The 12,760-nt window shown below is 48.2% G+C and overlaps 1 protein-coding gene across 1 annotated transcript in view; it reads left to right on the top strand.

The window, feature by feature from the left end:
• The first annotated feature begins 8,367 nt into the window (after nt 1–8,367).
• HMOX2 (heme oxygenase 2) overlaps nt 8,368–12,760 on the top strand; it is a 57,863-nt gene continuing 53,470 nt past the window's right edge. Inside the window, exon 1 of the mRNA XM_073362763.2 lies at nt 8,368–8,432. The gene's annotated coding sequence lies outside the window, so the exon portion shown is untranslated. The remainder of the gene's footprint in view (nt 8,433–12,760) is intronic.

The raw sequence follows: 12,760 nt of genomic DNA, 5'->3' as shown, positions 1-12,760 counted from the left end.
TACCCTGCAACAACCCCTTGGCTTTCTCAGGCTCATCTGAACTCCAGCCCATCCAACTCGAGTTGTTTGGAAGGCCTTTGAGGGAAAGGGGCCTCAGGCTGTGTTTCTGGGGTGCGTGGGATGGATTGCAGCATTACAACACTATAGGGAACTAGATATACATGTCTACAGCCTGACACCTACTGGCTTTGCTGAGCCATGGGGATGGGGGTGGGCTTTATGGATTTGTTGGAGGGAAATGCTACAGCACCTGAAGAGTAAACAAGCCAGTGGGATGAGCCATCTGACCCCTGCGGGAATGTCTCATCATGGAAAGATGTGTCCTTGTCAGAATTTTACCTCAGTTTTTTTTTAACTTAAGCCTCCAATCTCTCCTGTGCTCTCACCTCTGAGAATCCCTATGGCTAATTTCTGATTTTTATGTCAGAAAAAAAAGCACTGAATTATGTGAAATTCTCTAGAATTTATCCATGGACAGCCCCACAGGGAAATGGAACTTTCCACCTGTCTCTCACAATAGCATGTTCTGGCTGCTCAGGCAGTGGCTGAATCAGAGCAGGGGGGTAGCTGGGGTGGAACGTTTCTCTTGCTTTAAAGCAATTGAATTAATGCAAGCACCAATTTCTCCCTTTGATCCCAAATAGAAAGTGGCCTACCCTCCTTTCCTAGTATTGACTGTATAGTCGGAGCATAGAAACGGGATAGGCAGATATACAATGGAAAAATTGATATTCACAAGTGACAACGGCCTGTTTGAATGTAACTCAGGAATAAAAAAGTACACCAAATAGACACTACAGTGGTGGGGACACATAAAATCCTGGATTAATAAGAGGAGGTTGTTCTTGGGGCTGGAGGTGCATACTTAATTGCTGGAGTAGGGGGAAGGCTGAGCTGGGATGCAGAATTAATTAAGTAGAATATGAGTTTGGGGAGAAGCTGTGAATTCTCCGTGCCATCAGACAGTGTTTTAGACAACCTTTTATGATTTGATCTCAGCTGAGTCTTGTAGTGAGAGCTCCTGCAACAGGGGCCCAAATCCCCTTGTTCTATACCAGTGATAACTCAGACTGTGGCTCGCGAGCGGAAATTGGTTCTGTAATGTGTCTCCTTTGGCTCTTTGCAGCACATGATATTAAAACAGTGTGTGATTTAATTACAGTAGAACCTCTGCATTATGTACACCAGAGTTACAAACTGACCGGTCAACCACACACCTCCTTTGGAACCAGAAATACGCAGTCAGGCAGCAGAGATGAAATAAAAAAGCGAATACTGTACAGCACAGTACTGTGTTAAATGTAAACTACTAAAAAATAAATTGAAAGTCTAAAGAAAGAGTTGACAAAGTAAGGAGACTGTTTCTGTGCTTGTTTCATTTAAATTGAGATGGTTAAATCATCATTTTTATTCTGCATAGTAAAGTTTCAAAGCTGTAGTAAGTCAATGTTCAGTTGTAAACTTTTGAAAGAACCACCATAACATTTTGTTCAGAGTTACAAACATTTCAGAGCTACAAACAACCTCCATTCCCAAGGTATTTGTCCCTCTGAGGTTCTACAGTATTAACGAATCAAGTGCCCATCAAGTGCCCATCAGTATTAACGAATCAAGTGTCCATCAAAAAAGGAAAGAAGGAGAATCTGGGGAACTACAAACCGGTCAGCCTCACCTCAGTCCCTGGAAAAATCATGGAGCAGGTCCTCAAGGAATCCATTTTGAAGCACTTGGAGGAGAGGAAGGTGATCGGGAACAGTCAACATGGATTCATCAAGGGCAAGTCATGCCTGACCAACCTGATTGCCTTCTATGATGGGATAACTGGCTCTGTGGATATGGGGAAAGCGGTGGATGTGATATATCTTGACTTTAGCAAAGCTTTTGATACGGTCTCCCACAGTATTCTTGCCAGCAAGTTAAAAAAGTATGGACTGGATGAATGGACTATAAGGTGGATAGAAAGCTGGCTAGATTGTTGCGCTCAAAGGGTAGTGATCAATGGCTCGATGTCTACTTGGCAGCCAGTATCAAGTGGAATACACTAGGGGTCGGTCCTAGGGCCGGTTTTGTTCAACATCTTTATTAATGATCTGGATGATGGGATGGATTTCATCCTCAGCAAGTTCACAGATGACACTAAGCTGGGGGGAGAGATAGATATGCTGGACGGTAGGGGTAGGGTCCAGAGTGACCTAGACAAATTGGAGGATTGGGCCAAAAGAAATCTGATGAGGTTCAACAAGCACAAGTGCAGAGTCCTGCACTTAGGATGGAAGACTCCCATGCACCACTACAGGCTAGGGACCGACTGTCTAAGCGACAGTTCTGCAGAAAAGGACCTGGGGATTACAGTGGAGAAGCTGGATATGAGTCAGCAGTGTGCCCTTGTTGCCAAGAAGGCTAATGACATATTGGGCTGTATTAGTAGGAGCATTGCCAGCAGATCGAGGGAAGTGATTATTCCCCTCTATTCCGCACTGGTGAGGCCACACCTGGAGTATTGCGTCCAGTTTTGGGCCCCCCACTACAGAAAGGATGTGGGACAAATTGGAGAGAGTCCAGTGTAGGGCAATGAAAATGATCAGGGGTCTGGGGCACATGACTTATGAGGAGAGGCTGAGGGAACTGGGCTTGTTTAGTTTGCAGAAGAGAAGAGTGAGGGGGGGATTTGATAGCAGCCTTCAACTATCTGAAGGGGGGTTCCAAAGAGGATGGAGCTAGGCTGTTCTCAGTGGTGGCAGATGACAGAACAAGGAGCAATGGTCTCAAGTTGAAGTGTGGGAGATCTAGGTGGAATAGGTGGAATAGGAAACACTATTTCACTAGGAGGGTGGTGAAGCACTGGAATGGGTTACCTAGGGAGGTGGTGGAATCTCCATCCTTAGAGGTTTTTAAGACCCAGCTTGACAAAGCCTTGGCTGGGATGATTTAGTTGGTGTTGGTCCTGCTTTGAGCAGGGGGTTGGACTAGATGACCTCCTGAGGTCTCTTCCAACCCTAATCTTCTATGATTCTATGCTCAAAGTTATTAACCAATCAGAATGCTTTTACTGTTATTAACCAATTAAGTTGTCAGCTTGCACTGTTATTAACTTAGTTGTTGTGAATATAATATATAAACTAAATATTTCCGGGGGCATACTGTTTTAAATATGAATAGTACTGTAACCCTGCTTCCCGTCAGAGTTGGCAGCAACAAGGGACGGGTTCAGTATTTAGGGGTTCCTTTTCAATAACACAATGCAAAACGGGCTCGAGCCCCCACCCAATGACCTTGGATAATTACGTACCACCCCCCTGGGTGCTTCTAAGAGGCAATACTTCCCCTCTTGCAAGCACAGAGTCTGAGTGTAGCAAAAGCCTTTTAATAAAGTAGGGAAACAATGCAGCATTAGGTTCGGGAAACGCAATAAACAGGATTCATAACACAAACCATGAGCAAAAGACCCACCGCCAAGTAAGTTGGGCAGTGTCCTTTTCCCCTCAGGGTCTTAAGTCCAGCAACCCAAAAGTTCCCCCACTCACAGTTGCTGTCCTTGGTCAGTGCAGCCCTAGAGTTCAGAAGTTCATTGGTAGAGTTCACCTCCCAGCCTGGGTGGAGGTATGGAGGCACCTTACACTCTCCGCTGCTCGGGCCCTCGACAGCTGATTGCCACATCTGTCTGTGGGATGCTGCTCCCGTCCTCTCCGCCAGCCGTCCCGCTAGCCGCGCCTCTCCACCAGCCGCCCAGCTGGCCATGCCTCTCCGCCAGCCATCCTGCTAGCTGCGCCTCTCCACCAGCTGCTCAGTTGGCTGTGTGTCTCCACTAGCCATCCAGCTGCCCATGCCTCTCCGCCAGCCATCCCGCTAGCTGTGCCCCTCCGCCAGGCGCCCAGCTGCCCATGCCTCTCCGCCAGCTGTCCTGCTAGCCGCGCCTCTCCACGAGCCACCCAGCTGGCTGCACTTCTCCACTAGCCGTCCTGCTATCAGCTCACCAATATGTCTTCAGGCCCCCGCTACTTAACACAGCTCTCTGTGATTTAAACTCTCAGTGATTTCAGCTGTTAGTAGGGGAGCCTCACTGCTGGTGCACCTGGATAGTCTTCTTGCATCAGAACCACTAGCCCAGAGTAGGTCTAATGCTTAGACCTAGGTATCAGTGATTTCAGCTCTGCAGCATGTAACAAGACTCTTACTTGAGTCTAAATTAGCTCTATTCTTACACAGTGGAGAGAGGAAGGATCAAGGTGGTGTTTAGAACCCTTAAAAGGGGCCCATACTACCAGGTACAAATACCTATCCCCAACCTCTCTCAATTCACTGGGCTTTGGAACCCATGCCCCTTGCCTAGTGAGTGCTGCTTAGTTGAGGGTGAGTCCCTTAGTCATAAAATGCCAAGTACAGTTCTACTGTCCTTGATTCACGTAACCGGGATAACAACCCTTTATTACTCCTGCCCCAATAAGGGTGCTAGGCAGGTTGGGTGTGCCCATGCAAAAGAAATCAGCCCCTGAAGTCCTTTTCCATAGCTCACCACCAGATGTCAAGGGAGACTCATTCTGACTGCTTACATTACTATAGTAAATGAAACAATGAATTCACACTACCGAGTACCATTCTATACATTTGGGAGAATGGGCAGCTCTGAAATTGTTGCACGCACTGGGGGTGGGCAGGAGGAATTCAAACATCAAAAGATAACCAAAAACATGATATAATATTTTTTTAAGTCTCTTGATTTTTTGGGGTCTGACTCATGATTCTGAACTATTGAGGGTGTTAATACTGTGGTTACTCCCACTGCCCTGCTATGTTGGGCTCACTGCACAGCCAATGTTGTCTACTCAGTGAATGAAATAGTGGCTTCTGGTGACTAACAGGGTATCTGCTGGCACTTGAAAAATTTTGACTGTAGCTGATCATGTCACTAAGCTACATTTAGAAATGCCCCAAAATAGGAGGGCTTGGGATAATATAACAGGTACTGGCATAATAAAATCATAGGACTGGAAGGGACCTCGAGAGGTCATCTAGTCCAGTTCCCTGCACTCACGGCAGGACTAAGTATTATCTAGACCATTCTTGACAGATGTTAGTCTAACCTACTATTAAAAATCTCCAATGATGGGGATTCCACAACCTCCCTAGGCAATTTATTCCAGTGTTTAACTACCCTGACAGTTAGGAAGTTTCTCCTAATGTCCACCCAAACCTCCCTTGCTGCATTTAAGCCCATTGCTTCTTGTCCTATCCTCAGAGGTTAAGAAGAACAATTATTCTCCCTCCTCCTTGTAACAACCTTTTATGTATTTGAAAACTGTTATTATGTCCCCTCTCAGTCGTCTCTTTTCCAGACTAAACAAACCCAATTTTTTCAATCTTCCTTCACAGGTCATGTTGTCTAGACCTTTAATCATTTTTGTTGCTCTTCTCTGGGCTTTCTCCAATTTGTCCACATCTTTCCTGAAATGTGGCACCCAGAACTGGACACAATACTCCAGTTGAGGCCTAATCAGCATGGAGTAGAGCAGAAGAATTACTTCTCATTTCTTGCTTACAACACTCCTGTTAATACACCCCAGAATGATGTTTGCTTTTTTTGCAACAGTGTTACATTGTTGACTCATATTTAGCTTGTCTTCCACTGTGACCCCCAGATCCCTTTCTGCAGTACTCCTTCCTAGGCAGTCATTTCCCATTTACTGAAGTATTACCTTAAATCTTGTCTGTCTCTACCATTGCGTCGCTGGAGAGCTTTACCGAGAATGCTCCCCAGCTTCCTAAGACAGATTTAAAGAACAGAACCTATATTTAACAAATTACAACAGAAAAGATCCATCTGAGAAAGCAGTTTCAGCACTCATCCAGATCTGGTCATCATCTGGTTTTGAGAGGTGGGTTTTTGTTTGGTGGATTCGTCTACATCAGCAGTTGGCAACCTTTCAGAAGTGATGTGCTGAGTCTTCATTTATTCGCTCAGATTTAAGGTTTTGTGTGCCAGTAATAAGAATCCATGTGATCCATGCTGAACTGCGCCCCCTCTTGGCCCTGTCTGCACCCCTCACTGCCCCAGGCTGGGGCCAGAGGGCCATAGCTGGGGGAAGCTGCAGAGCCCCAGGCCGGCAGCCAGGACCCCAGGCCAGCAGCAAAGCTCCCCAGACAAGTGGCTGTGACCCAGGGCCAGCAGAGGGCTGAGCAAGGCCAGCGAATGGAACCCTGACTAGCAGGGGGCTGGTGGCTGGTATCCCAGGCCAGCAGCTGAGCCCCCTGGACTGGTGGCCGAGACTGGGGCCTGGCAGCGGGCTGAGGGGGCGTGTGGCCAGAACCCCAGCTGGCAGTGGGCCAGCGGCCGGTACCCCAGGCCGGCAGCAAAGCCCCTGGGACCAGTGCCGTGACCCAGGGCCGGCAGCGGGCTGAGTGGGGCTAGCAGATGGAACCCTGGCTGGTAGAGGACCGGTGGACAGTACCCCAGGCCAGCAGTGGAGCCCCCGGGACCGGTGGCCAGGACCCGGGCAGTGTGAGTGCCACTAAAAATCAGCTCGTGTGCCGCCTTTGGCACGTGTGCAATAGGTTGCCTACCCCTAGTCTAGATTATCCAATCGCAAAGGTGTAGCCTTCTCTTCAGTTAGTTCAGGATTTATTCACAACAGCATTTGCTCCTGTCACTAAAATTGTGATGGAAGTGCCATTGCTATCAGGGTCACACAGTAATTCAGCTGGGTTTGGAATGAGCTGAAGATGCTGCCATTTCTTTTGTGCTTAGTACCTTGATCCCTGTAGGATCTTAGAGTACACATCTTATGTCCACTAACAACAGCTGGTGATGTCAATATTTTTCCTCATTCCTTTTTTTCAGAACTGATCTCCTGGTTTAAGCTTGGACGAGCTTTGTTCTGCATTCTAAACATCCCTCCGTTTCTGGGTCTGGTTCTATCTTGTGTTATCTCTGCTATTTTAGATATGTACAAGTGGCATATTAAAGTCCCCATGTGAGGGTTCCCTCCCCACTCTGAACTCTGGGGTACAGATGTGGGGACCCGCATGAAAGACCCCCTAAGCTTATTTCTATCATCTTAGGTTAAAAACTTCCCCAAGGCACAAATTCTTCCTTGTCCTTGGACTGTATTGCTGTCACCACCAAGTGAGTTAGACAAAGATTTAGGAAAAGGACCACTTGGAGTTCCTGTTTCCCCAAAATATCCCCCCAAACCCCTTCACCGCCTGTCCTAGGGAGGCTTGAGAATAATATACCAACCAAATAGGTAAACAAGGTGAGCACAGACCACACCCTTGAGTTTTTAGGATGCTAAAAACCAATTAGGTTCTTAAAAGCAGAACTTTATTATAAAGAAAAAAGTAAAAGCAGCGCCTTTGTAAAATCAGGATGGAAGGTAATTTTACAGGGTAATAAGATTTAAAACACAGAGCATTCTCCTCTTGGCAAAACTTCAAAGTTACAAAAAACAGGAATAAACCTCTTGCTTAGCATAGGGAAAATTCACAAGCTGAAACAAAAGACAATCTAACGCATTTCCTTGCTTTTACTTACAATTTTTGTAATCTTAATTCAGGTAGGCTTTTAGGAGAGGGTTTTTTTTCCCCCTGCCTCGTCCCTCTTTCTGTCCCGAGAGAGCACACAAAGAGAGCACAAACAAAACCTCCCCCACAGATTTGAAAGGATCTTCTTTCCTTATTGGTCCTTTTGGTTAGGTGCCAACCAGGTTATTTGAGCTTCTTAACCCCTTACAGGTAAAGGAGGGATTTTATGCTACAGGTGGCACAACATATTTCTAAGCACATCTGATTTTCCCAAGAGCTAGTTCCCTTACATGCACATGAAATGTCCCCCCAATATATAGGAGAGACAAGGTGGTTGAAGTAATACTTTTTATTGGAACAACTTCTGTTGGTGAAAGAGACAAGCTTTCAAGCTTCACAGGCCCCTTCCTCAGGTCTGAGAACCTCCCAATATATAGACAGGAGTTGGGTTTAAAATTTGTTAGTCTCTAAGATGCCACAAGTACTCCTTTTCTTTTTACAGAACTCATTGATTCTGTGGCCAGTGCACTCCTTTGTCACTGTTTTGTTGAATGAACCCATCAAACCTAGCGGTTTCTCATTTCCATACAATAAAATCGTTCTCTTTGTTGGCACTAGTTTAGTCTTGTTCAGAGCAGAGAGTTGTTATGCTTTTGCCTATTATTTAACATTTAAAGAACAACAAAATGAGCCAGTGGTTGCATCTAGACAAATCCCTTGTTCAGCTCCGGGAAAAAGGGATTCTGTGAGTTGCTGCTATTGTCACATGACAATTCCTGGTTCCTTAGCATTACCACTGTCACGTGACAAGGGCTAGTGCTCCCGCTGCTGAGACTGCTGCTGCTGCCTTATTTTTTACCAGGAGCCCTAGCACGGTAGCTGCGGTTCACTTTCTTCTCTTCCTGTTTTGCATGGTAAGATTTTTCTGTTCCAAGCAAGGTGGGGGATAGTTTCAGACTGTAACTAGCTTCTTTCGGAGCGAAGACTCCAGGTAACCGAGAGAACTTGGGGAACGTGATTGTAAATCTGTGCCTTCCAGGGGTGGCAGGTTTATATAATTTTTGGTGGTGCCCAAAACCCGCCCCTGCCCAAACTCCACCCCCCACCTGCCTAAGGCTCTGGGAGGGAGTTTGGATGGGGGAGGAGGTCTGGGGTGCAGGCCCTATGCTGGGGCAGGGGATTGGGGTGCAGGGTGCAGACTCTGGGAGAGGGTGCAGAGGGAGGGGTGGTGGGGGGTGAGGGCTGTGGGGTATGGCTGCAGATGAGGAGTTTGGGGTGTGGGAGGGGCTCAGGGTGAGAGTAGGGGTGTAGGGGGTGAGGGCTCTGTCTGGGGCTGGGGGGTTGGGGTGTTAGAGAGGCTCAGGGCTGGGGCAGAGGGTTGGAGTGCAGGGGGATGAGGGCTCTGACTGGGACTGGAGATAAGGTGTCTGGGGTGCTGGAGGGGCTCAGGGCTCGGGCAGAGGGTTAGGGTGTGGGGGGATGAGGGTGCTGGCTGGGACTGGAGATGAGGGGTTTGTGGTGTTGGAGAGGCTCAGGGCTAAGTCAGGGGGTTGGAGTGCAGGGGGATGAGGGCTCTGGCTAGGACTGGGGATAAGGTGTTTGGGGTGGTGGAGGGGCTCAGGGCTAGGGTAGAGGGTTGAGGGTGTGTGTGGGGGGGTTAAAGCTCTGGCTGGGGGTGTGGGCTCTGGGGTGGGGCAGGGCTGGGGATGAGTTTAGGGTGCATGCAGGCTGCTCTGGGACAGGGCCCAGAGAGGAGGACTCCCCCAGCCCTTTCCCTGCTGGCAGCAGTGAACTCTGGGGGAGGAGCCCCCCTTTCCCGCCCCCTCAGCAGCACATTCATCCCCACCACTGTCACTGCATGTGCTCCTAGGGCCTCTCTCAGGTCCAGGAATCTCCCTCGCCTCCCCCATGGTGGGTGTGGGGGGGTGCTGCGTGCGCCTCCTCCCCTGCTGTTGCCCCTGATTGTAGCCTCACTGGAAGTGAGCAATGGGGCTGCCTCCTTGCTCAGCATGGGGCAGGAGCAATGACTGCGGGCGGGGGGGCCCCTGTGCTGGTGAAGGGTCCCGCCGGAAAAGGGAAGGGTCTGAGGTGGAAGGGCAGGCTCACAGTCAGTCTTCCCTGGCAGTCGAGAGGGGATGGGGGGCAGTAGGACCCTGCAGCAGCAGTTGCTGCAGGGAGGCAGCATGGAGCTGCACAGCAGAGGCAGGGACACTCTGCTCCGGTGGGTGGGGGCAGCAAGGGGAGGCCAGGGGACACTCGTAGGAGGCGAGGCGTGAGGTGGTGGCAGGTGGGCGGGGTCGGGGGACACCCAGCCCCAAATATTGGTGGAGCTGGGCCTCTGGGCTCTGAATATTGCTGATGCCAAGGCACCACGGGCCAATATAACTTGCCGCCTATGGCCCCTTCCACCCCCCATGTCTGCTCCATGTGTGACTGTACCGCTCAGATCTGCTGACTTTACTGACACTCACACACAGGTTCTTGGTCCTGTTAGCACATGCAGGAGCCAATCCAGGTAGGGGAGCGCCTATGCACCCGGAAATGGAAGTCACCAAATCTCCTAGCAGAGTGGGAGGAGATAGAAAGGAAGAGGGACTGAAAGAGACAGGAAAAATAATGAGAGGTGATGAGCTCCCAGTGCTACCCAGTCCTGTTACTGCATCATCACTGTGCAAATTGAGAGGAACAAGAATAAAAAGGCAGTGCCCTATCTCTGTCTAGTAACCATACAGCAGAGGAAATGCTCTGCTCTTAGGGACATTGTCAGGGAAGCTCCCCAAAGTGTAGCGTTTTATTCTGCTCCTCTACAGAAATTTGTTCAGTCTGTTAAAGGGAGGTTACACAAATGTCTTGGTTCATTTAGTTCTGGGGAAGATGCTGGGTCTGGACTGTAGTAAAGGGACCAAGTGGTTTTCAATATCAGAGTTTAGAATATCTGTGCCCAAGGAAAGCCTGAGGAGAATTTAGCTTTAAAATGGACCAAAACCCTTTATCACCCTGACAGGTTGTAGAATAGCTTCCTGTTTGTCACTCCAGATTACCTGTTATATTAATTTAGATGGAATATACGGGCTAAGATAACCCAGTCACTAAACAGTAAGAAGATCTGAAGTTTGGTATACAGAGACCTCAGCCTGGTTAGTACCATGGCAAATGCACCATTTTAACCTTTTATTAAAGATATAGAAAAGGAAAAACAGTTAAAGTGTTGAAATGTAAAGTATTAAGTAAGGCTTTCATTTTAACAACATTTCTTCTTCCCTTTCTCTCTAGCTGGAGAGAGTTTTAAAGGCAAAACCCCCTTGTTTGACAATCTCTTAGATAGTATCAAAGATGGTAATAACTATCCTTTGGGGAAAAGACAGGAAGTTAGTTGAGGTGGGCTGGAGCTATTGTGTTAAAGACCCATCCCATTTCATCTCAGGTGGTATTTTGGATTCAGCTAGAGCTGGTAGGGAGGGTGATGTCATTTGTATCCCTCTTGCTACGGGAGGAAGCACAGGCAGGAATGTCTGTGAGGGGAGGGCTCCTGCCTCATACTGAGAATGAGGGGTGATCAGCAGGTTATCTCAAGTGCTTATATACGAATGCACAAAGCCTTGGAAACAAGCAGGGAGAACTGGAGTTCCTGGTGATGTCAAGGAATTATGACGTGATTGGAATAACAGAAACTTGGTGGGATAACTCACATGACTGGAGTACTGTCATGGATGGTTATAAACTGTTCAGGCATGGCAGAAAAGGTGGGGAAGTAGCACTGTATGTAAGGGAGCAGTATGACTGCTCAGAGCTCCAGTACGAAACTGCAGAAAAACCTGAGTCTCTCTGGATTAAGTTTAAAAGTGTGAGCAACAAGAGTGATGTAGTGATGGGAGTCTGCTATAGACCACCGGACTAGGGGGATGAGGTGGATGAGGCTTTCTTCCGGCAGCTCGCAGAAACTATGAGATCGCACGCCCTGATTCTCATGGGTGACTTTAATTTTCCTGATATCTGCTGGGAGAGCAATACAGCGGTGCATAGACAATCCAGGAAGTTTTTGGAAAGCGTAAGGGACAATTTCCTGGTGCAAGTGCTAGAGGAGCCAACTGTGGGGGAGCTTTTCTTGACCTGCTGCTCACAAACCGGGAAGAATTAGTGGGGGAAGCAAAAGTGGATGGGAATCTGGGAGGCAGTGACCATGAGTTGGTTGAGTTCAGGATCCTGACACAGGGAAGAAAGGTAAGCAGCAGGGTACGGACCCTGGACTTCAGGAAAGCAGACTTCGACTCCCTCAGGGAACGGATGGGTAGGATCCCCTGGGAGACTAACATGAAGGGGAAAGGAGTCCAGGAGAGCTGGCTGTATTTCAAGGAATCCCTGTTGAGGTTACAGGGACAAACCATCCCGATGTGTCGAAAGAATAGTAAATATGGCAGGCGACCAGCTTGGCTTAACGGTGAAATCCTAGCGGATTTTAAACATAAAAAAGAAGCTTACAAGAAGTGGAAGGTTGGACATATGACCAGGGAAGAGTATAAAAATATTGCTCGGGCATGTAGGAATGAAATCAGGAGGGCCAAATCGCACCTGGAGCTGCAGCTAGCGAGAGATGTTAAGAGTAACAAGAAGGGTTTCTTCAGGTATGTTGGCAACAAGAAGAAAGCCAAGGAAAGTGTGGGCCCCTTAATGAATGAGGGAGGCAACCTAGTGACAGAGGATGTGGAAAAAGCTAATGTACTCAATGCTTTTTTTGCCTCTGTCTTCACTAACAAGGTCAGCTCCCAGACTACTGCGCTGGGCATCACAACATGGGGAATAGATGGCCAGCCCTCTGTGGAGAAAGAGGTGGTTAGGGACTATTTAGAAAAGCTGAACGTGCACAAGTCCATGGGGCCGGATGAGTTGCATCCGAGAGTGCTAAAGGAACTGGCGGCTGTGATTGCAGAGCCATTGGCCATTATCTTTGAAAACTCGTGGCGAACGGGGGAAGTCCCGGATGACTGGAAAAAGGCTAATGTAGTGCCAATCTTTAAAAAAGGGAAGAAGGAGGATCCTGGGAACTACAGGCCAGTCAGCCTCACTTCAGTCCCCGGAAAAATCATGGAGCAGATCCTCAAAGAATCAATCCTGAAGCACTTACATGAGAGGAAAGTGATCAGGAACAGTCAGCATGGATTCACCAAGGGAAGGTCATGCCTGACTAATCTAATCACCTTCTGTGATGAGATTACTGGTTCTGTGGATGAAGGGAAAGCAGTGG

This window comes from Lepidochelys kempii, chromosome 10, assembly GCF_965140285.1.
Source record: "Lepidochelys kempii isolate rLepKem1 chromosome 10, rLepKem1.hap1, whole genome shotgun sequence".
NCBI lineage: Eukaryota > Metazoa > Chordata > Testudines > Cheloniidae > Lepidochelys > Lepidochelys kempii.
Note: the sequence above shows the minus strand (reverse complement) of the source record. Positions and strands in the feature narration are given on the sequence as shown.